Consider the following 24194-nt stretch of genomic DNA (forward strand, 5'->3'; position numbering starts at 1 on the left):
TGATGCTGCCAGCTTTTCTTTTCTTTTACAACATCCCTCTGGCTACTCGGGGTCTTTTCTGGTTCCATACAAATTTTAGGATTCTTTGTTCCATTTCTTTGAAAAAAGTGGATGGTATTTTGATGGGAATTGCATTAAATGTGTAGATTGCTCTAGAGAGCATTGGCATTTTCACAATATTTGTTCTTCCAATCCATGAGCATGGAACGTTTTCCCATTTCTTTGTGTCTTCTTCAATTTCTTTCATGAGTATTTTATAGTTTTCTGAGTACAGATTCTTTGCCTCTTTGGTTAGATTTATTCCTAGGTATCTTATGGTTTTGGGTGCAATTGTAAATGGGATTGTCTCCTTAATTTCTCTTTCTTCTGTCTTGTTGTTGGTGTATAGGAATGCCACTGATTTCTGTGCATTGATTTTTATATCCTGCCACTTTACTGAATTCCTTTGAGTTCTAGCAGTTTTGGGGTGGAGTCTTTTGGGTTTTCCACATAAAGTATCATATCATCTGCAAAGAGTGAAAGTTTGACTTCCTCTTTACCGATGTGGATGCCTTTGATTTCTTTTTGTTGTCTGATTGCTGTGGCTAGGACTTCTAATACTATATTGAATAGCAGTGGTGATAGTGGTCATCCCTGACATGTTCCTGACCTTAAGGGGAAAGCTCTCAGTTTTTCCCCCATTGACAATAATACTCGCTGTAGGTTTTTCATAGATGGCTTTTATGATATTGAGGTATGTACCCTCTATCCCTATAGAGTTTTGATCATGAAAGGATGCTGTACTTTGTCAAATGCTTTTTCTGCATCTATTGAGAGGATCATAAGATTTTTGTTCTTTCTTTTGTTAATGTATTGTATCACGTTGATTGATTTGCGGATGTTGAACCAAACTTGCAGCCCAGGGGTGAATCCCACTTGGTCATGGTGAATAATCCTTTTAATGTACTGTTGGATCCTATTGGCTAGCATTTTGGTGAGAATTTTTGCATCCATATTCACCAAGGATATTGGTCTGTAATTCTCCGTTTTGATGGGGTCTTGTCTGGTTTTGGGTTCAAGGTAATGGTGGCCTCATAAAATGAGTTTGGAAGTTTTCCTCCCATTTCTATTTTTTGCAACAGTTTCAGGAGAATAGGTATTAATTCTTCTTAAATGTTTGGTAGAATTCCCCTGGGAAGCCATCTGGCCCTGGGCTTTTGTTTGTTGGGAGAATTTTGATGACTGCTTCAATTTCCTTAGTGATTATAGGTCTGTTTAGGTTTTCTATTTCTTCCTGGTTCAATTTTGGTAGTTGATACATCTCTAGGAATGCATCCATTTCTTCCAGGTTATCTAATTTGCTGGCATAGAGTTGCTCATAGTATGTTCTTATAATTGTTTGTATTTCTTTGGTGTTAGTTGTGATCTCTCCTCTTTAATTCATGTTTTTTTTGATTTTGGTCATTTCTCTTTTCTTTTTGGGAAGTCTGGCCAGGGGTTTATCAATCTTGTTAATTCTTTCAAAGAACCAGCTCCTAGTTTCGTTGATCTGTTCTACTGCTCTTTTGGTTTCTATTTCATTGATTTCTGCTCTGATCTTTATTATTTCTCTTCTCCTGCTGGGTTTAGGCTTTATTTGCTGTTTTTTCTCCAGCTCCTTTAGGTGTAGGGTTAGTTTGTGTACTTGAGACCTTTCTTGTTTCTTGAGAAGGGCTTGTATTGCTATATACTTTCCTCTTAGGACTGCCTTTGCTGCATCCCAAGGATTTTGAACAGTTGTGTTTTCATTTTCATTGGTTCCCATGAATTTTTTTAATTCTTTTTTTTAATTTTATTAAAATTAAAAAAATTTAATTTTTTTAATTCTAATTTAATTCCTGGTTGACCCATTCATTCTTTAGTAGCATGCTCTTTAGCCTCCATGTATTTGAGTTCTTTCTGACTTTCCTCTTCTGATTGAGTTCTAGTATGAAAGCATTGTGGTCTGAAAATATGCAGGGAATGATCCCAAACTTTTGGTACTGGTTGAGACCTGATTTGTGACCTAGGATGTGATCTATTCTGGAGAATGTTCCATGGGCACTTGAGAAGAATGTGTATTCTGTTGCTTTGGGATGGAATGTTCTGCATATGTCTGTGAAGACCATTTGGTCCAGTGTGTCATTTAAAGTCTTTATTTCCTTGTTGATCTTTTGCTTAGATGATCTGTCTATTTCAGTCAGGGGGTGTTAAAGTCCCCCACTATTATTGTATTTTTGGCAATGTGTTTCTTTGCTTTTGTTATTAATTGCCTTATATAATTGGCTGCTCCCATGTTAGGGGCATAGATATTTACAATTGTTAGATCTTCTTGTTGGATAGACCCTTTAAGTAGGATATAGTGTCCTTCCTCATCTCTTATTTCAGTCTTTGTTTTAAAATCTAATTTGTCTGATATAAGGATTGCCACCCCATCTTTCTTCTGGTATCCATTAGCATGGTAAATGGTTTTCCACCCCCTCACTTTCAATGTGGGGGTGTCTTTGGGTCTAAAATGAGTCTCTTGCAGACAGCATATCGATGGGTCTTGTTTTTTAATGCAGTCTGATAGCCTGTGTCTTTTGATTGGGGCATTTAGCCCATTTACTTTCAGGGTAAGTATTGAAAGATAGGAATTTAGTGCCATTGTATTGCCTGTAAGGTGACTGTTACTGTATATTGTCTGTATTCCTTTCTGGTCTATGCTGCTTTTAGGCTCTCTCTTTGCTTAGAGTTCCCCTTTCAATATTTCTTGTAGGGCTGGTTTTGTGTTTGCAAATTCCTTTAGTTTTTGTTTTTCCTGGAAGTTTTTTTATCTCTCATTCTATTTTCAATTATGGCCTAGCTGGATATAGTATTCTTGTCTGCATATTTTTCTCATTTAGTGCTCTGAAATATCATGCCAGTCCTTTCTGGCCTGTCAGGTCTCTGTGGATAGGTCTGTTGCCAATCTAATATTTCTACCATTATAGGTTACATATCTCTTCTCCGAGCTGCTTTCACAATTTTCTCTTTGTCTCTGAGACTCATAAGTTTTACTATTAGATGTTGGGGTGTTGACCTATTTTATTGATTTTGAGGGTGGTTCTCTGTGCCTCCTGGATTTTGATGCCTGTTTCCTTCCCCACATTAGGGAAGTTCTCTGCTATTATTTGCTCCAATATACCTTCTGCCCCTCTCTCTCTTTCTTCTTCTGGGATCCCAATTATTCTAATGTTATTTCATCTTATCATATTTCTTATCTCTCGAATTCTGCCCTCGTGATCCAGTAGTTTTTTATCTCTCTTTTTTCTCAGCTTCTTTATTTTCCATCATTTGGTCTTCTATATCGCTGATTCTCTCTTCTGCCTCATTTATCCTTGCAGTTAGTGCCCCTATTTTTGATTGTACCTCATTAATAGCCTTTTTGATTTCAACTTGGTTAGATTTTAGTTCTTTTATTTCTCCAGAAATGGTTTCTCTAATAACTTCCATGTTTTTTTCAAGCCCAGCTAGTATCTTTAAAATCATGATTCTGAACTCTAGGTCTGACATCGTACTAATGTCCATATTGAGTAGGTCCCTGGCAGATGGTACTACCTCTTGTTCTTTTTGTTGAGGTGATTTTTTTTTCATCTTGTCATTTTGTCCAGAGGAGAATAGATGAATGAGAGAACAAAATGCTAACGGGTTAACAACGTCCCCAGAAAATATACTCTAAACAATTCAGAAAAGACCTGAAACCATGGGAAAGGAAAGGGAAAGAACAAAAAAAGAAAGAGAAAAAAAAAGAAAAAGAAAAATATAAAAACAAACAAAAACAGAACAAAACAAAAAAACAGAATATGATCAAATATGATCCGGCTGGTGCATAGATCAGTGCCACACACTAGATTTTGGGTGTATTTTGGTCTGTTAGGAGAAAGTGCCTCCTAAAATTTTAAAGAAACACTTAAGTATGTACAAAATAAGGGTTGATATGATGAAGGGATGGAATATGACTGTAAAGATGAAAATTATAAAAAATTTTAAAAAAGGAATTGATAAGAATGTGTTTGAAAAAAGAATGAAGAGGATTAAAAAATAAAAAGAAAGAAAGAAAAAAAGGGGGAGAGAATGTGATCAGGCAGGAGACTAGAACAAAGCCATACACTAGAGATTTAGGGTATATTTTGATATGTTAGAAGAAACTGTATCTCAAAATTTTAAAGAGAGAACAACTTATATATATTTATGCCAAAGATAAGGGTAACTACTATGAAGGAATACAATATGACTCTAAAAATGAAAAATAATTTTTTTTTAAAAAAAGGATTGATAAGATGTTGGTTGAAAAAGGGAAAAAAATTAAAAAAAAAACAGTTAAAAAATTAACTTTGAAAGACTAATGAATCATGGTAAAAAAGCCATGAATTCTATGTGCAGTATTCCTCTAGCGCTGGAGTTCTCCCATTCTCATTGATGGGTAAACTTGGTCTTGGCTGGCTGTTTGTGCTGATCTGCTGGGGGAGGGGCCTGTTGCTGTGGTTCCCAAATGTCTTTGCTGGAGGCGGAATTGCCCCGCCCTTGCTGGGCCAGGCTAAGCAATCTGCTCGGGTTTGCTCTCAGGAGCTTTTTTTCTCTGCAAGCTTTCCCTTACAGCTTTGTAGGATGAGAGTGAAAATGGCAGCCTCCCAATCTCTGCCTGGGAAGAGCTGAGAACTCGGGGACCCGCTCCTCAATGCACCCCCAGAGAAAAGCAGTCACTCCCATGTCCCCGGTCTCCGGCAGCACTCCACGCTCACTTGGCCTGTGACCCAGCGTCTCCATCTCTGGCACCCGACCCCGTGTGGAGTCTCCAGACCCAGCAGATCCCCAAGGCGAGCCCCCGCGCCGCTCCTCCCCCAGGGAGAAAGGGGAGTCTCCCGGGATCTGCCGCTTGTTGGGTCCCTGCTGGAGGAGCAGTGGCCCAACTCTCACTGATCACAGTTTTTGGCAACCCCGAGCTGAGAGCCCGCGCCTTGGCTCCGTCTCTGTAGCCGGCTTCCCTGCTCTGATACCCTGGAGCTCTGCCACATTCAGGCACCCCTGGTCTTTCTGTGACCCTGAGGGTTCTGAGACCACACTGTCCCGTGAGGGTTCCACCCCCTGCTTAGCCCCTGGAGCGACGTCCCTGAGTGGAGCCGACTTCTAAAAGTCTGATTTTGTGCTCCGCAGCTCTATCACTTGTCAGAAGCGGCCAACGGAGGCCCCCCTCCCCCACCGTCTATCCTCCCGAATATCGCCTCGGATTCACTTCTCCGCATGTCCTACCTTCCAGAAAGTGGTCGCTTCTCTGTTCAGAGAGTTGTTGCTATTCTTTTCTTCGATCTCCTGTTGAGTTAGGTGTTCAGAATGGTTTGATCCCTATTCAGCTGAATTCCTGAGACCAGATGAAATCCAGGTCTCCTACTCCTCTGCCATCTTGCCTCTCTTCCCTACCTTTTTTCTTTTCTGAGTGTAGGCATCTACAGTTATCAACTTCCCTGTTAGAACTGTTTTGATTGCATCATATTTGTTCCGGTATGTTGTGTTCTGTTTTCATTTGTTTTGTAATATTTTTTGATTTTCCTTATGAAAATCTTTGTTGGCTCATTACTTATTCAGGAGTTGCTTGTTAATCTCTACATATTTGTGAATTTTCCAGCTTTTCTCCTGTTATTCATTTTTAGTGTCATGCTATTGTGATTGTAAAAGTTACTTGGCATGACTTCAATTTTCTTATATTTGTGAAGGCTTGTTTCATGAACTAACATATCATCTATCCTGGAGAAATGTGTGCTTAAGAGGAATGTATTCTGCTGCTGTTGAATGGAATGTTCTGCATATGTCTGTTAGTTCCATTTGGTCTAAAGTATAGTTTAAGATTTTCATTTCTATATTGATCTTTTGTCTGGAGGATATATACATTGTTGAAAAAGTGGGGTTTTGAAGTTTCCTACTCTTTTTATATTGTTTTCTATTTCTCCCTTCAGAACTGTTACTCTTTGCTTAATGTATTTAGGTCCTCTGATGTTGGATGTTTATATATTTATAATTGCTATATCTTCATGATGAATTAAACTCTTTATGTTATAATAACCTTCTTTGCTTCTTGTTAGAGTTTTTTTTTTTTTTTTACCTTAGTCTATTTTGTTTCATACAAGTATAGCTGCCCCTATTTTCTTTTTTGTTCTCTTTGCATGGAATATCTTTTTTCATTCCTTCCTTTTGAGCCTATGTGGACCCCAAAGCTGAAGTGGGTTCCTTGTGATCCTTGTATCCTTAGTATCTGTGTACTGAGGAAGGGGTTTTGTGTTCCAGCCTTTTTCAATGGCTGGGCGGGGTTGCTGACTTGTGTCTCTGCCTAGTAGGCTGTAAGACATGCTGTGCAGCTACCTACTGTCTCTGGTTAGGCTTCCTGGCTTGGCAACGCTGGAGGATATTACTCAGTATTGAGTGGAGCCAGTGATTTGCTTCCCTGTCCAGGTGGGGCTCTGGAATGGGTTATGTATGGCCAGGATGGCCTGTCAGCTAGAGACCCAAATTGAGCAGTACTAACAATCAAGCTCCATGGTCAGACAGAGCCACAGACTCAGGTCTGCACATGAGCAAAGCTGCTTTTGTGATCTTTATTCAAGTGCCGTTGCCGTTAAGGAACACAGTCTGCCAAGATGTGTGTGTTTTTGTTGCTGTGAGTCCCATCCCCCTCTCTATCTCTAACAGATTCCCCAGTGATCCCTATGATGCAATATCTATTTGGGCTACTTGTCTCAGAATGCTGGGGAAGCTGTGTATCCACCTTAATTCTCCTTTTCTCACTGGAGAAACTTTAGGCCCAGTGAGACTCCTTAGTGTGGTGCTGTACTGGTCTAGGGGAGGGGTGACATGGTCAAAGTGAATCTGTTCCTCTTTTCCTTCTTCACTTGTTTTCTTGGTTTTTGTGTTCCATGTTGGCATTGTGCCTCACCTCTGGGTTTTAGGATCTTCATAAAGGCAAATGTCTGTGGATAGTTGCTAGTTCTTCTTACTGTGAGGGGGACTGATGTTAGAACCATCTATTTTGCCATCTTGCTGAAGTCAACAATCTCTTGATCATTTTAAATAATTCCTCTAATTAATTATGTAAATTATCAATATTTTATGGATAGATAAAAATATAGAAATGTAAATCATTCAATATAAAACCTAAGGGAATAAATTGTACTTTGTATTAGTTTGTGACCCTCTAGACTGTCCCTCACTATCTGTCATTGGGCCAGAGGTCATACATAGTTTGAGAATCACTAAGTAAGACTGTGCAAAGCAGGTGCTGATAGAGTCAGTTCTGCCACTTCCCAAATCAGGAACTTTTGTGGCTATTCTAGGATCCCATGGTGTTAATTAATTTAGAAATATCTTCAAATTTTAACGCAAGATTCTCATTATCAATACTCCCCATTTAATACTTACCTGTCAATACTTAAGATTTCTGTGATAATTATTTACCTTTTATCTCTTAATCCCAAATTTACCCTTCTGTAATACGCTCTTTTGATATTATTGTTGTTGCTGAAAATTACATTTCCTTTATTCCTTTTTTAGCTAACTTGTTACTTTCTGCCCATAAGACACAGCAGAGGAAGATGTTAAGTAGAACTAGGGAAAAGGGACTATCTCTCTATATTTCCGCTGTTCTCATGACTGTAGCCCTAGCAGCAGTACATCTACCCAGCAATAGGCCTGGGCTCCAACCTTCAGCATCTTTAGGAATTTCCAGAACAAGCATCAATGAAACTTTCCAGAGGCACCCACAGCTGTTTGACTGCACCCTTCCTAGTCCACTGATGTCAGGGCACCATCTCAGAGGACCCCTAAGTTCCCAGCTTCTTCCCTTTGTTTCCCCAGCCTTAGGAGTAGGAGTTTGTTCTTGAAGTTGTTATCGCTGTTGTAGTTTATGTTGTTTTGAAAAGATTGATAAGTTACATTAGCATTTAGTTGACTTGTTTCTAACTACTTCTGGATTAGAGATTTAGGAAGTAAATTTTTGTCAACAAATTATCTCTAGTCCAGGGAGCTGTGGTTCCATGTACCTGGTTTTTACATTACTCTATTTCTCTGCTTTATATGTTTTACTGATTTTCACAAACATGTAACAAATTGTTAGCAACTGTCTCTATAGTAGCAATGTATCCAATTGTACTCAGACCCATGGTAGTTACCTGTAGGAAAGATCTTAGACTTATCTTGTAGCAGTGTTTCAGTGACAAATGAGTTCAGATAATTTACAGTCAGTTATTTCAGTTCTTCAGGAAATTATCCCCATGAATAAGTTCAAAACTCCATTCCATGACACAGTGGATCCTAGTCAGAGACTATGGTTCAGGTTAGGCTGGCCAAAATTCCTTGGAAGTGTTAATAAGGGTCTTTAATTTTAAAAAAGCATCTTTTTTTTCTTAGTTTTATTGAATAAATATGGAGCAAGGTAAACTTTGACGAGATGGACCAACTTGAATAAACTTCAAGAATGCTGTTTCCAACCACCATTAATATCCTGAATAACTAAGAAGCAACGACCACCTACAGAGTCATATAGCTCTGCCACATTCTCATTGCTTGGTTTTCTCTCTACCTGACTTTCCTAAAAATGAATTTCAAACTTCAAAAAGAGTTCTTTTTACCTACTTTGATTCCCTTATGTACTTTTAAAAAACAGCTTGATTGAGGTATAACTGATATCTAATAAACTACATTGTAATTTGACAAATTTCAACATGTTTATATACCCACAATACTATCACCACAGTTAATAAAAAAACCATTTCCATGAACTCCAAAAGAGTGCTCCTTCATAGTTCAACTCTTCCATCAACCCTATCCCCAAACATTCACCTACTTAACATCATTATATATTAACTGGCATTTTTTAGACTTTAACATAAATGGAACCATACATTATATACACTTTTATGGGGGAAAGGGATCTGGCTTCTGTCACTTAGCATAACCATTTGGAGAATTTCCCATGTTATATGTTTCAATCGTTGGCTTTCTTTTTTAAAAAATTACTAAATAATATTCTATTGTGTCATTTATACCATGGCTTATTAATTCACTTGTTGGCTGTCCTCTGGGTTGTTTTGTAGCCTTTAGCTTTTAAGAAAAGATCTCAAACAAATAAATCTCCTAAGGACATTTGCAGATAAACAAGTCTTTGCATGGAAATAGGCTTTAATTCCTTAATTTTCCATGTCTCTAGAAATGGAAATGCTATATCATAGCATAGTTCTATGTTTAATTTTGTAAGTTTCTGCTAGACAATTTTACAAAATGGTTGTACTATTTTATGTTACCGCCAGCAGTTGTTCCACACCCTCACAAACTCTTGATATGGTGGGTGTTTTTAATTTTAGCAATTCAAATGGCTATTTTATGGTGGTTTAAATTTGCACCTCACTGTTGATTAATGGTGTTGAATATCTTTTGATATGTTTATTTGCTATCAGTAAATCTTCTTTGGTGAAGTGTCTGTTGAAATATTTTGTCTTTTTAAAAATTGTGATGTGTGCCTTCTTATTATTATTTTAAGTTTTTATTTTAATTCCAGTTAGTTAACATACAGTGCTATATTAGTTTCAGGATCACAAGTGCACTCTCTAATCCCCATCATCTATTTAATGCAGCTCCCCATTCCCCTCCTCTCTGGTAACCATTAGTTTCTTCTCTATAGTTAAGAATCTGTTTCTTGGTTTGTCTCTCTCTCTCTTTTCCCTTTGCTTGTTTTTTTTAATTTTGTTTCTTAAATTCCACATATAAGTGAAATCATATGGTACTTATCTTTCTCTGACTGACTTATTTCATTTAGCATGATACTCCCTAGTTCCATCCATGTCATTGCAAATGGAAAGATTTCATTCTTTTTTATAGCTGAATAATATTCCATTGTATGTATACCACATCTTTCTCCATTAATCAATTGATGGACACTTAGGCTGCTTCCATATCTTCACTGTTGTAAATAATGCTGCAATAAACAGGGTGCATGTATCCCTTTTAATTAGTGTTTTTGTATTCTTTGGATAAAGATCCAGTAGTATGATTGCTGGATCATAAGCTAATTCTATTTTTAACTTTTTGAGGAACTTCCATACTGTTTTCCACAGTGACTGCACCAGTTTGTATTCTCACCAACAGTGCAAGAGGGTTCCTTTTTCTCCACATCCTTGCCAACACTGTTGTTTCTTGTGTTGCTGATTTTAACCATTCTGACTGGTGTAAGGTGATATCTCATTGTGGTTTTTTTTTTTTTTTCATTGCAAGCATTTACTCAACTTTTCTTTTTTTTCTTTTTTTAATTTAAATTCAATTAGCCAACATAGAGTACATCATTAGTTTCAGATGTAGTGTTCAATAATGTATCAGTTGCATATAACACCCAGTGCTCATCACATCATGTGCCCTCCTTAATGCCCATCACTTAATTACCCCATCTGCCCCACCCACCTCTCCTCCAGCAACCCTCAGTTTGTTTCCTATAGTTAAAAGTCTCTTACAGTTTGCCTCCTTCTCTGTTTTATAATTGGTTTTGGTTTGCTAATATTTTGTTGAGGACTTTTGCAACATATTCATGAGAGATATTGGCCTGTTGTTCTCTTTTTCAGTGGTGTTTGTGTCTTGTTTTGGTATCAGGGTAATTCTGGCCTCATAGACTGAATTTAGGTTTTTCTTTCTTTTTTATTTTTTGGAATAGTTTAAATGTTTGGTAGAATTTGCCTGGGAAGCTCTCTGGTCCTGGACTTTTTTTGGGGGTGGGGTGGTATTTTGATTATGGATTCAATTTCTTTGCTGGTAGTTTGTTCAAATTTTCAATTTCTTCCTGTTTTAGTTGCAGAAGGTTATATGTTTCTAGGAATTTATCCATTTCTTCTAGGTTGTCCAGTTTGTTGACATAGCTTTTCACAATATTCTGTTATAATTATTTGTATTTCTGTGATATTGGTTATTTCTCGTCTCTCATTTGTGATTTTATTTATTTGAATTTTTTTCTTTTTTTCTTGATAAGTCTGGCTATAGGTTTATCAATTTGATCGATTTTTTCAAAGAAGCAGCTCCTGGTTTAATTGATCTCTTCTATTGTTTTTGTTTTTGTTTCTATATAATTTATTTCTGCTCTAATCTTTATTATTTCCTTTCTTCTGCTGGTTTTAGGTTTTGTTTGTTGTTCTTTTTGTAGGTCCTCTAGGTGAATGGTTAAGTTGTTTATTTGAGATTTTTCTTGCTTCTTGAGGTACAACTATATTGCTATAAACTTCCCTCTTAGAACTGCTTTTGCTGCACCCCGAAGGTTTTAGACCATTGTATTTTCATTTTCATTTCTTTTTTATTTCCTCTTTGATATTTTGATTGACCCATTCATTGGTTAACAGCATGTTGTATAACCTCCATGTATTTGTTGTCTTTCCAGACTTTTTCTATCGGTTGACTTATAGTTTCATAGCATTGTGGTCAGAAAAGATGTGTGGTATGACTTTGATCTCTTTGAATTTGTTGAGACTTGTTTTGCGGACTAGTATATGATCTATTCTGGAGAATGTTCCATGTGTACTTGAAAAGAATGTGTATTCTGCTGTTTTAGGATGGAATGTTCTGAATATATCTGTTAAATCTATGTGGTCCAGTGTATCATTCAAAGCCATTATTTCCTTGTTGATTTTCTATTTAGATGATCTGTCCATTGCTGTAAGTGGGGTGTTAAAATCCCCTACTATTATTGTATTAATATTGGTCAGTTCCTTTATGGTTGTTATTAACTGTTTTATGTATTTGGATGCTCCTATATTGAGTGCATAAATATTTACAGTTGTGATATATTCTTGTTGCATTGCCCTCTTTATTATTATATAGTGCACTTCTTTGTCTCTTGTTACAGTCTTGTTTTAAAGTTGGATGTAAGTATTGTTACTCTGGCTTTTGTTTGACATCCATGTTAAATGAATCTACATCCCTCACTTCCAATCTGCATGTGTCTTTAAGTCTAAACTGAGTTTCTTGTAGGCAGCATATAAATGAGTTTTGTTTTTTTAATCTATTGGGTCACCCCTTATCTTTTGATTGGAGTGTTTATTTACATTCAAGGTGATTATTGATAGATATGTATTTATTGCCATTTTATTACTTGTTTTGTAGTTGTTTCTGAAGATTTTCTCTGATTCTTTCTTGTCTTTCTCTCTTTCGTGGTTTGCTGGTTTACTTTAGTGATATATTTGGATTCTTTGCATATTTCTTAGTGATTTTTGATTTGTGGTTGATTTGTGTTACATACAAACCATTAGGTTTGTATGTAACATCTTCTGCATATAGCAGTCTATATTAAGTTGATGGTTATTTAAATTTAAACCCATTCTTTACACCTCTCCTCCCCATGTTTTAGGAATGTGGTGTCATATTTTACATCCTTTTATTTTGTGAGTTCTTTGGCTGATTTACAAAAATATTTATTTTTACTGCTTTTGTGTTATTTACCTTCATACTGTCATTTTTTGGTCTTTCCTTTCCACTCAAAGAGTCCCTTTTAATATTTCTTGCAGGGCTAGTTTAGGGGTCATGAACTCCTTTAGTTTTTGTTTGTCTGGGAAACTCTTTATCTCTCCTATTCTGAATGATAGACTAGCTAGATAGAATATTCTTGCCTGTGAGTATATCATGCCACTTCCTTCTGGCCTGGAAAGTTTCTGCTTAAAAATCCCCAGGTAGCCTTCTGGGTTTCCCTTGTATGTAATTGTCTTATTTAGTCTTGCTGCTTTTAAAAAGTTTTCTTTCTCATTATATTTTGCCATTCTAATTATAATATGTCTTGGTATGGATCTGCTTTTGTTGATTTTCTTGGGTGTTGTCTGTGCCTACTGGATCTGGATATCTGTTTCCTTCCCCAGATTAGGGAAGTTTTCAGCTATTATTCCTTCAAATAACTTTTCTGTCCCTTCTCCTCTCTCTTTTTTTTTCTGGGACCCCGTAATGTAAATGTTATTACGTTTGATGAAGTCACTGAGTTCCCTAAGTCTATTCTCATTTTGCATAATTCTTTTTTTCTCTCTTTTGTGCATTTTGATTACTTTCCATTACTCTGTTTTCTAGGTCATTAATTTGTTCCTCTGGTTTTTTCCAGCCCTCTGTTTATTCCATCAAGTGTGTTTCTTATTTCATTTATTGAGCCCTTTATCTCTGCTGGATTATTTCTTATCTCCATCTTAAAGGTCTCACCCATGTCTTCCACTCTTTTCTTAAGTCCAGTGAGTATCTTTATGATCATTATTTTAAATTCCCTATCAGGCATGTTACTTATATCTGTTTCACTTAGATCTCTGGCCTTGGCCTTTCCTGTTCTTTCATTTGGGACAAATTCTTCTGTCTTCTCATTTTGTCTAAGTCTTGTGCCTGCTTTTCTGTGTTAGGAAAGTTAGTTACTTGTGTTCTTGAGGGTAAAAGCCTTAAGAAGAAAAAGTCTGAGGTTGAGGGATGTGGTGTTGGCAGGGGTTTGGGCCAGTCTTCTGGGGGTGGGGGCCTGCTGCACTGGGACTGAGGCAACTAATTTATCCATAGTATTTCATATTTTAATTATTATTTGTATTTTAATAACATTAGTTTTGAAATTTAAATCACCAGTTGTTTGTTATTAGTATATAGAAATAAATTAGGGTTTTAAAATGGCCTTATACCTTCCAACTTTGCTTTTTTTATGAATTTCTTATGCATTTCTACCTATGCAGTTATGCCATGTGCAAATAAAGATATTTTTACTTCTTCCTTTTTAAGTTGCATGACTTTTATTTATTTTTCTTGACTTTTGCAGAATCTACAATGCTGTGATTAATAGAAATGTGAGAACAAATAGATATACTTGCCTTGTTCATGATCTTAGGAGGAAGCCATTCAAGTCTTACTGTGAAGTATCATCTTAATTGTAGATTTTTCAAAGTTCACTGCATCAGTTTGAGAGTTTTCTTCTATTTTTAGTTTAATGATCATTTTTATTATGGATAGATATTGAATTTGTTGAATGCTTTTTCTGCATTTACAGAGCCAGTTGTTTGGGTTTACTTATTCCATCTGTTAATGCGGTGAATTACATTGGTTGATTTTTGAATATTGAATTAGTCATGTATTCCTGGAATGTACCTCACTTGGTTGGGATGTATCATTCACTTTTATATATTATTGGATAAATTTGCTAATATTTGTTCTGAATTTTTGCAAATATTTTCATGTGGGTTATTGATTTGTAGTTTTTTCTCTTCTTTTTTTGTAATATCTGTCTTGTTTTGGCATTAGAGTAATTCTGGTCATAAAATGAGTTGAGAAATGTTCTTTTCCTTCATTTTCTGAGAGGTTGTGTACAATTGGCATTATATCTTTTAATTGTTTGTTAGAATTTGCCAGTGAAAACATTTGGCTCTATAGTTTTCTTACATGGAATTTAAAAAAAAGTTGTTTTATTTTTTATTTGATAGAGAGAGACACACAGTGAGAGAGGGAACACAAGCAGGGGGAGTGGGAGAGGGAGAAGCAGGCTTCCCGCTGAACAGGGAGCCTGATCTAGGGCTTGATCCCAGGACCCTGGGCTCATGACCTCAGCCAAAAGCAGACACTTAACGACTGAGCCACCCAGGTGTCCTACATGGAATGTTTTTAACTACACATGATTCACTGGTTTTAATAGACTTACTTGATAGATTCGTGGGCTATTTAAGTTATCTATTCCTTCTTTAGTGAGATTTGGTAGTTTTTCGTTCAAGGAATTGATCCATTTCACTTATGTTTTAGAGTTTATGGCCATAGAGTTGTTAGTAAAATCCTTTATTATCTTTATAATATCTGTGGGATCAGTAGTGATTTTTTTTCATTTCTTATATTAGTAATTCTTTTTTCTTTCTTTCTTTCTTTCTTTCTTTCTTTCTTTCTTTCTTTCTTTCTTTCTTTCTTTCTTTCTTTCTTTCTTTTTCTTTCTTTGTCAGTCTGATTAGAGGTTTAGCAATTTTGCTGATATTAAAAAAAAAAACAGCTCTTAGTTTCATGAATTTTCTTTGTTGTTTTTACCTTTACAGTTTTATTGATTTCTGCTTAATCTTTATTTCTTTCCTTCTGCTCGTACTGGGTTAATTTATTATTCTTTTTTTTTTTCAAGGCTCATGATCAGAGCTGGCAGAAGTTTTATTAGAGATCATTTAACTCGGGATTCTCAAGGTGGGGAGGGGAAATAGGTTTTTTGGGGGAGGGGGCTTTTGCAAACTTTTATCATCACCCTCTCACTCAGAGTTACTGCTGTAGCAAACCCCACTACCACTGAAGAATGCATATCAGGCTACTAAAAAATGGAATAATCACTGACTCAGAGCTCAGTGTTTTTGTTCTTCAGGACAGGAAACTGAGACCCAGAGAGACTAAGACCAGGTCAAACCGCAAGTCGGAGAGAGAACCAGAGCTAAAACCAACCCGCTGACCCACCCATTTGTCCATGGCATACCTGTCTGGTGTTCCCTGAGGGCCCACAACACGCGGTACTCTGTTGCTGTACACGTGTAAGGGCGGAGTTACAATGAAGGAGACAGGTATGACTGATGTAGTTTCCAAATACATGACTTGATTTCAGTTCCCTCTCCTCGAACCTGGGCAAGTTCTCTGACCACCTTGACTGATACACCTGGGTTAGTGGCAGCGACACAGCATGGCTTCTGGGGCTAAGTCATAAAGGCAATCTATCTTCTGCCTGGCTCTCTCCTTTGGGTCTCTTGCCCTTGGAATCCAGCCGCCATGTTGTGAGGAAGCCCAGTGTACATGGCAAGGCCATGGGTGCATGTTCTGGTGAGCAGCTCTGCTTTGACAGCTGGTGCCAACCACCAGACAAGTAAGTGAATGAAATGATTCCAGGCCCCTGCTTTTGAGTCCTCTGCCTGAAGTGGAGTCACTGCAGAACATTCTCCATAAGACACGTGCTGTCTGAGTATCTGAAAATCTCACACAGAAGCTGGGATTGGTAATAAATGGAGACTGCTGCTTTAAGCTGCTCAATTTTGATAACTTAGTATGCAGCAAGAGATAAGCAGTATGTCCAGTTCTAGAGTTTATAGCCTTCATTAGATTTCTCGATGCTCATCTCTACTACATGGCTTTCCATAGTTCAGAGTGAAAGTGAAAAGCCATCCGCTTTTTTTTTTTAGTATTTTTTTAAATTTTATTATTGTTATGTTAATCACCATATATTACATAATTTGTTTTGGTGTAGTGTTCCATGATTCATTGTTTGCTCATAACACCCAGTGCTCCATGCAGAATGTGCCCTCTTTAATACCCATCACCAGGCTAACCCATCCCCCTACGCTCCTCCCCTCTAGAAACCTCAGTTTGTTTTTCAGAGTCCATCATCTCTCCTGGTTCGTCTCCCCCTCTGACTTACTCCCCTTCATTCTTCCTCTCCTATCTTCTTTTTCTTTTTTCTTTTTTTAAATATGTTGCGTTATTTGTTTCAGAAGTACAGATCTGTGATTCAACAGTCTTACACAATTCACAGCGCTCACCGTAGCACATATCTTCCCCAATGTCTATCACCCAGCCACCCCATCCCTCCCACCCCCGACCACTCCAGCAACCCTCAGTTTGTTCCTGAGATTAAGAATTCCTCATATCAGTGAGGTCATATGATACACGTCTTTCTCTGATTGACTTATTTCACTCAGCATAACACCCTCCAGTTCCATCCACGTCGTTGCAAATGGCAAGATCTCATTCCTTTTGATGGCTGCATAATATTCCATTGTGTATATATACCACTTCTTCCTTATCCATTCATCTGTCGATGGACATCTTGGCTCTTTCCACAGTTTGGCTATTGTGGACATTGCTGCTATAAACATTGGGGTGCACGTATCCCTTCAGGTCCTTACATTTGTATCTTTGGGGTAAATACCAGTAGTGCAATTGCTGGATCGAATGGTAGCTCTAATTTCAACTGTTTGAGGAACCTCCATACTGTTTTCCAGAGGGGTTGCACCAGTTTGCATTCCCACCAACAGTGTAGGAGGGTTCCCCTTTCTCCACATCCCCGCCAGCATCTGTCGTTCCCTGACTTGTTAATTTTAGCCATTCTGACTGGTGTGAGGTGGTATCTCATTGAGGTTTTGATTTGGATTTCCCTGATGCTGAGCGATGTTGAGCACTTTTTCATGTGTCTGTTGGCCATTTGGATGTCTTCTTTGGAAAAATGTCTGTTCGTGTCTTCTGCCCATTTCTTGATTGGATTATTGGTTCTTTGGGTGTTGAGTTTGATAAGTTCTTTATAGATTTTGGATACTAGCCCTTTATCTGTTATGTCATTTGCAAATATTTTCTCCCATTCTGTCGGTTGTCTTTTGGTTTTGTGGACTGTTTCTTTTAATGTGCAAAAGCTTTTTATCTTGATGAAATCCCAATAGTTCATTTTTGCCCTGGCTTCCTGTGCCTTTGGTGATGTTTCTAGGAAGAAGTTGCTGCGGCTGAGGTCGAAGAGGTTGCTACCTGTGTTCTCCTTTAGGATTTGGATGGACTCCTGTCTCACGTTTAGGTCTTTCAACCATTTGGAGTCTATTTTTGTGTGTGGTGTAAGGAAATGGTCCAGTTTCATTCTTCTGCATGTGGCTGTCCAATTTTCCCAACACCATTTGTTGAAGAGACTGTCTTTTTTCCACTGGACATTCTTTCCTGCTTTGTCAAAGATAAGTTGACCATAGAGTTGAGGGTCCATTTCTGGGCTCTCTCTTCTGTTCCATTGATCTATGTGTCTGTTTTTTTGCCAGTACCATACTGTCTTGATGATGACAGCTTTGTAATAGAGCTGGAAGTCCGGAATTGTGATGCCGCCAGCTTTGCTTTTCTTTTTCAATATTCCTCTGGCTATTCGGGGTCTCTTCTGGTTCCATACAAATTTTAGGATTATTTGTTCCATTTCTTTGAAAAAAGGGGATGGTATTTTGATGGGGATTGCATTGAATGTGTAGATTGCTCTAGGTAGCATTGACATCTTCACAATGTTGGTTCTTCCAATCCATGAGCATGGAACGTTTTTCCATTTCTTTGTGTCTTCTTCAATTTCTTTCATGAGTATTTTATAGTTTTCTGAGTACAGATCCTTTGCCTCTTTGGTTAAATTTATTCCTAGGTATCTTATGGTTTTGGGTGCAATTGTGAATGGGATCGACTCCTTGATTTGTCTCTCTTCTGTCTTGTTGTTGGTGTATAGGAATGCCACTGATTTCTGTGCATTGATTTTATAGCCTGCTACTTGACTGAATTCCTGTATGAGTTCTAGCAGTTTTGGGGTGGAGTCTTTTGGGTTTTCCACATAAAGTATCATATCATCGGCAAAGAGTGAGAGTTTGACTTCCTCTTTGCCGATTTGGATGCCTTTGATTTCTTTTTGTTGTCTGATTGCTGTGGCTAGGACTTCAAATACTATGTTGAATAGCAGTGGTGAGAGTGGATATCCCTGCCGCGTTCCTGACCTTAGGGGAAAAGCTCTCAGCTTTTCCCCATTGAGAATGATATTGGCTGTAGGTTTTTCATAGATGGCTTTTATGATATTGAGGTATGTACCCTCTATCCCTATACTCTGAAGAGTTTTGATCAAGAAAGGATGGTGTACTTTGTCAAATGCTTTTTCTGCATCTATTGAGAGGATAATATGGTTCATGTTCTTTCTTTTATTAATGTATTGTATCACATTGATTGATTTGAAGCTGTTGAACCAACCTTGCAGCCCAGGGGGAATCCCACTTGGTCGTGGAGAATACTCCTTTTAATGTACTGTTGGATCCTATTGGCTAGTATTTTGGTGAGAATTTTTGCATCCATGTTCATCAAGGATATTGGTCTGTACATCTACTTTTTGATTTCTCTAGCTCCTTTAGGTGTAGGGTTAGGCTGTGTTTGAGATCTTTTTTGTTTCTTGAGAAAGGCTTGTATTGCTATATACTTTCCTCTTAGGACTGCCTTTGCTGTATACCAAAGATTTTGAACAGTTGTTTTCATGAATTTTTTAAATTCTTCTTTAATTTCCTGGTTGACCCATTCTTTCTTTAGTGGGATGCTCTTTAGCCTCCATGTATTTGAGTTCTTTCCGACTTTCCTCTGTCATTGGAAATTTGATCGGGATGGCATTGAAGGTATGGATTGCTCTGGGTAACATAGACATTTTAACAATGTTTATTCTTCTGATCCATGAGCATGGAATGTTTTTCCATTTTTTTGTGTCTTCAATTTCTTTCATGAGTGTTCTGTAGTTCCTAGAGTATAGATATTTTACCTCTTTGGTTAGGTTTATTCTGAGGTATCTCATGGTTTTTGGTGTTTTTGTAAATGGAATAATTTCTCTAATTTCTCTTTCTACAGTTGCATTGTTAGTGTATAAGAAAGTAACTGATTTCTGTGCATTGATTTGTATCTTGCCACATTACTGAATTGCTGTATGAGTTCTATTAATTTGGGGGTGGAATCTTTTGGGTTTTCCACATAAAGTATCATGTCATCTGTGAAAAGAGAGAGTTTGACTTCTTTGCCAATTTGAATACCTTTTATTTATTTATTTTTGTTGTCTGATTGCTGTTGCTAGGACTTCTAGTACTATGTTGAACAACAGTGGTGAAAGTGGGCATCCTTGTCATGTTCCTGATCTTAAGGGAAAAGCTCTCAGCTTTTCCCCATTGAGGATTATATTCGCTGTGGGTTTTTCATAGATGGATTTTATGAACTTGTTGAATGTTCCCTCTATCCCTATACTCTGAAGGGTTTTAATCAGCAAAGGATGCTGTATTTTGTCAAATGCTTTTACTGCATCAATTGAGAGGACCATATCATTCTTCTCTCTCCTCTTATTAATATGTTCTATCGCAATGATTGATTTGCGAATGTTGAACCACCCTTGCATTCCAGGGATAAATCCCACTTTGTCATGCTGGATGATACCTTTAATGTATTCTTGGATCGTATTAGCTCGGATTTTGTTTTGGAATCCATATTCATCAGGGATATTGGTCTGAAATTCTCCTTTGTGATGGGGTCTTTGCCTGGTTTGGGGATTAAGGTAACGCTGGCCTCATAGAATGAGTCTGGAAGCTTTCCTTCTGTTTCTATTTTTTGAAACAGCTTCAGGAGAATAAGTATTATTTCTTCTTCGAATGTTTGGTAGAATTTCCCAGGGAATCCATCAGGACCTGGACTCTTGTTTTTTGGGAGGTTTTTGATCACTGCTTCAATCTTGTTTCTGGTTATTGGCCTATTCAGGTTGTCAATTTCTTCCTGTTTCAGTCTTGAGAGTTCATAGGTTTCCAGGAAGGCATCCATTTCATCCAGGTTGCTCAGCTTATTGGCAAATAGTTGTTGATAGTAATTTCTAATAATTATTTCTATTTCCCTGGTGTTAGTCGTGATCTCTCCCCTTTCCTTCATAATTTTATTAATTTGGGTCCTTTCTCTTTTCTTTTGGATAACTCTGGCAAATGGTTTATCCATCTTATTAATTCTTTCAATTAGCCGGCTTCTAGTTTCGTTGATCAGATCTACTGTGTTTCTGGTTTCTAATTCATTGATCTCTGCTCTAATCTTAATTATTTCTCTTCTAATGCATGGCTTAGGCATTGTTTGTTGCTTTTTCTCTACTTCTTTAAGGTGTAGAGTTAGATGGCGAATTCGGGATTTTTCTATTTTTTTTGAATGATGTTTGGATGTATTTCCCTCTTAGGACCACCTTTGCAGTATCCCATAGGTTTTGGACTGATGTGTTTTCATTCTCATTGGTTTCCACGAATTGTTTAAGTTATTTGATTTCCTGGTTGACCCAAACATTCTTGAGCAGAGTGGTCTTTAGCTTCCAAGTGTTTGAATTTCTTCCAATTTTTTTCTTGTGATTGAGTTCCAGCTTTAAAGCATTATGGTCTGAGAATATGCTGGGAATAATCTCAATCTTTTGGTATTGGATGAGACCTGATTTGTGACCCAGTATGTGGTCTATTCTGGAGAAAGTTCCATGTGTGCTCGAGAAGAATGAGTATTCTGTTGTTCTGGGGTGGAATTTTCTGTATATATCTATGGGGTCCATCTGGTCCAGTGTGTCATTCAAAGCTCTTGTTTCTTTGTTGATTTACTCCTTAGATGATCTGTCTATTGCTGAGAGTGAAGTATTGAGGTGTCCTACAATTAACATATTGTTGTCAATATGACTCTTTATTTTGGTTAACATTTGGCTTATGTAGATGTCTGCTCCCATGTTGGGGGCATAGATATTTATAATTGTTAAATCTTCTTGTTGGATAGACCCTTTAAGAATGATATAGTGTCCTTCTGTGTCTCTAACTACAGTCTTTAGTTTAAAATCTAATTTGTCTGGTATAAGAATTGCTACCCCAGCTCTCTTTTGAGGTCCGTTGCATGGAAGATGCATCTCCATCCCTTCACTTTCAGTCTGGATGTATCTTTAGGTTCAAAATGAGTCTTTTGTAGACAGCATATGGATGGGTCCTGTCTTTTTATCCAGTCTGCAACCCTGTGCCATTTTATGGGAGCATTTAGGCCGTTCACGTTGAGAGTGATTATGGAAAGTTATGAATTAATTGTCATCATGTTGCCTGTGAAGACCTTGTTTTTATAGATTTTCCCTATAAATTTCTTTTCTATATCACTCTTGGGGTCTTTCTCTTTTTATAGAACCCCCCCTTAATATTTCTTGCAGGGCTGGCTTAGTGGTCACATATTCTTTCAGTTTCTGCCAGTCTTGGAAGCTCTGCATCTCTCCATCCATTCTAAATGACAGTCTTACTGGATAAAGTATTCTTAGCTGCATGTTTTTCTTGTTTAGTACCCTGAATATATCTTGCCAGGCCTTTCTGGCTTGCCAGGTCTCTGTGGATAGGTCTGATGTTATTCTGATGTTCCTCCCTCTGTAGGTAAGGAATCTCTTCCCCCTAACTGTCCTTAGGATGGTTTCCTTGGTTCTAAGATTTGTGAGTTTTACTATTACATGCCAGGGTGTTGGCCTGTTTTCCTTGATCTTGGGAGGGGTCCTCTCTGCCTCTTGGACACGAATGTTTGTTTCATTCCCCAGATTAAGGAATTTGTCAGCTATGATTTGCTCAAATATATCTTCTAGTCCTCTCTCTCTCTCCACCCCCTCAGGGATTCCAATAATTCTGGCACTGGAACGTTTCATGGTGTCACTTATTTTTCTGATTCTATTTTCATGGATTCTGAATTGTTTTCCCCTGGCCTCCTCTTTTCCCTTTTTATCTATTAATTGGTCTTCTAGGTCACTAATTTGTTCTTCTGCCTAGTTTACCCTAGCTGTTAGATTATCTAGATTAGATTGGATCTCTGTGATAGCATTTTTAAGTTGGCCAATTCAGCTTTTATTTCTGCCCTTAGGGACTCTATGTTGCCATTACTTGATTTCTCCATTCTAGCTATTGTCTTCACAACTGCTATCCTGAATCCATCTCTGACATCTTGGTTACATCTGAATCCATTTGTAAATCTGTGGCATAAGTCATAATCTCTGAGTCTTTCCTATTTTGGGGATTCCTCCTCCTAGTCATTCTGTTGAGGGGTGGTTGAGGGAATGTATAGAATCCAAATTATTGACCACAACTCAAGCAAGATGCACCTGTTTTCTAGGGACCTTAGGGTGGCTGGCCCCTTGTTTCCCCAGCCTCTCTTCTGGTGGAGGGGCCTGCAGTGCTGTTACTCAGGCAACCCTGTTTGGGCAGAGTTGCCCTGCCCCCTGTGGTGGGGGATGGGCTCAGTGAAAAACGGTTTTTGGGGCTTTTGTTCTCTGGGACTTTCCCTGGACACTTTCTGTGTCTCTTCTGAGAGTCAGAGCAGAAGAGACCATTTCCAACCCTCTGCCTCAGAGCAGAGAGATCACAGTCTGTTCTTCAGTGAGCTCTCCAGGCCATACTATCTCCATTTCTATCTGTGCTGCTATAAACTGCAGCATCCTGGGTTTGTGCGCCCCGGGTTTGTGTGCCCCTCAGCAGGGCTCCCAGTCCTCGTGTTCAGGTCAGGGTATGTCTCTGCCCTTTGTGCTTCTAAAACTGCCAGCCACCCCCAGTTTGCATGTGGGGCCCCTCCACTCCAGGTTTCCATCTGGGGGGCTGCCCTAAAGTCCTTTCCCGCCACTCCCTGTCTGCGAGTCTGTGCCCCGTCCCCAGTGCGGGAGTCTATCACTCACCCATGGTGTAGGATCCCCATGGCCACATTCCCTCCTGCTGCTGTTTATCCTCCTATATCTGCCTGCAGAATCACGGCTCCCCACTTTGTACCTCAAAACCAACTGCCTGCGATATTCTGCTTGTAGAGATCCAGATCTATCTTCTTACATCTCAGGCTGATTTCATGGGTGTTCACAGTGGTCTGGTAGATATCCAGCTCAATTCCAGGGACTGGTTGGAATAGGGTCTCCTACTCCTCTGCCATCTTTTCCCCCCTCAAGTGAATACATTTTTAAGATGCGTATTTCTTCTTGATTAAATGGTCCCTTTATCACTATGCAATAACCTGTAATTTTTTTCTCTGACCATAATTTAATATTAATGTAGTTACCTCTGTTCGTATGTGTATGTGTGTGTATATATGCATGGTATATTTTATATTTCTTACCTGTATGTGTTCTTACATTTAATGCCAGTTTCTTATAGATAGAATATAGTTTGGTCATCTATTTTCATCTAATTTAACTCTACCTTTTAGTTGGTATATTTATATTATTTGCAATTAATTTGATTGTTTATATGTGTGGGTTTAAATCTATCATCTTGTTATTTGTTTTCCATTTGTTCTTTTTTGTTGTTGTTAAAATTTATTTATTTATTTGACAGAGAGAGACACAGCGAGAGAGGGAACACAAGCAGGGGGAGCAGGAGAGGGAGAAGCAGGCTTCCCATGGAGGAGGGAGCCCGATGCAGGGCTCAATCCCAGGACGCTGGGATCATGACCTAAGCCAAAAGCAGATGCTTAATGACTGAGCCACCCAGGCGTGCCTGTTCCATGTGTTCTTTAGTTTTTTGTTTTTCTCCTTTACTGCTTTCTTTTGGATCAATTGAAAATTTTTTTTCATGACTTGAGTTTTATTCCCTTTATTGTTTTCCTTGTCTAGGTTTTACATATATATATATATACATATATATATATATTCTAACTTAGAATAGTCTACATTCTAATAATAGCAT

Source organism: Eumetopias jubatus, unplaced genomic scaffold (assembly GCF_037043125.1).
Source record: "Eumetopias jubatus isolate StellerSeaLion01/CBP00866 unplaced genomic scaffold, mEumJub1_p1.0 scaffold_2, whole genome shotgun sequence".
Classification (NCBI taxonomy): domain Eukaryota; kingdom Metazoa; phylum Chordata; class Mammalia; order Carnivora; family Otariidae; genus Eumetopias; species Eumetopias jubatus.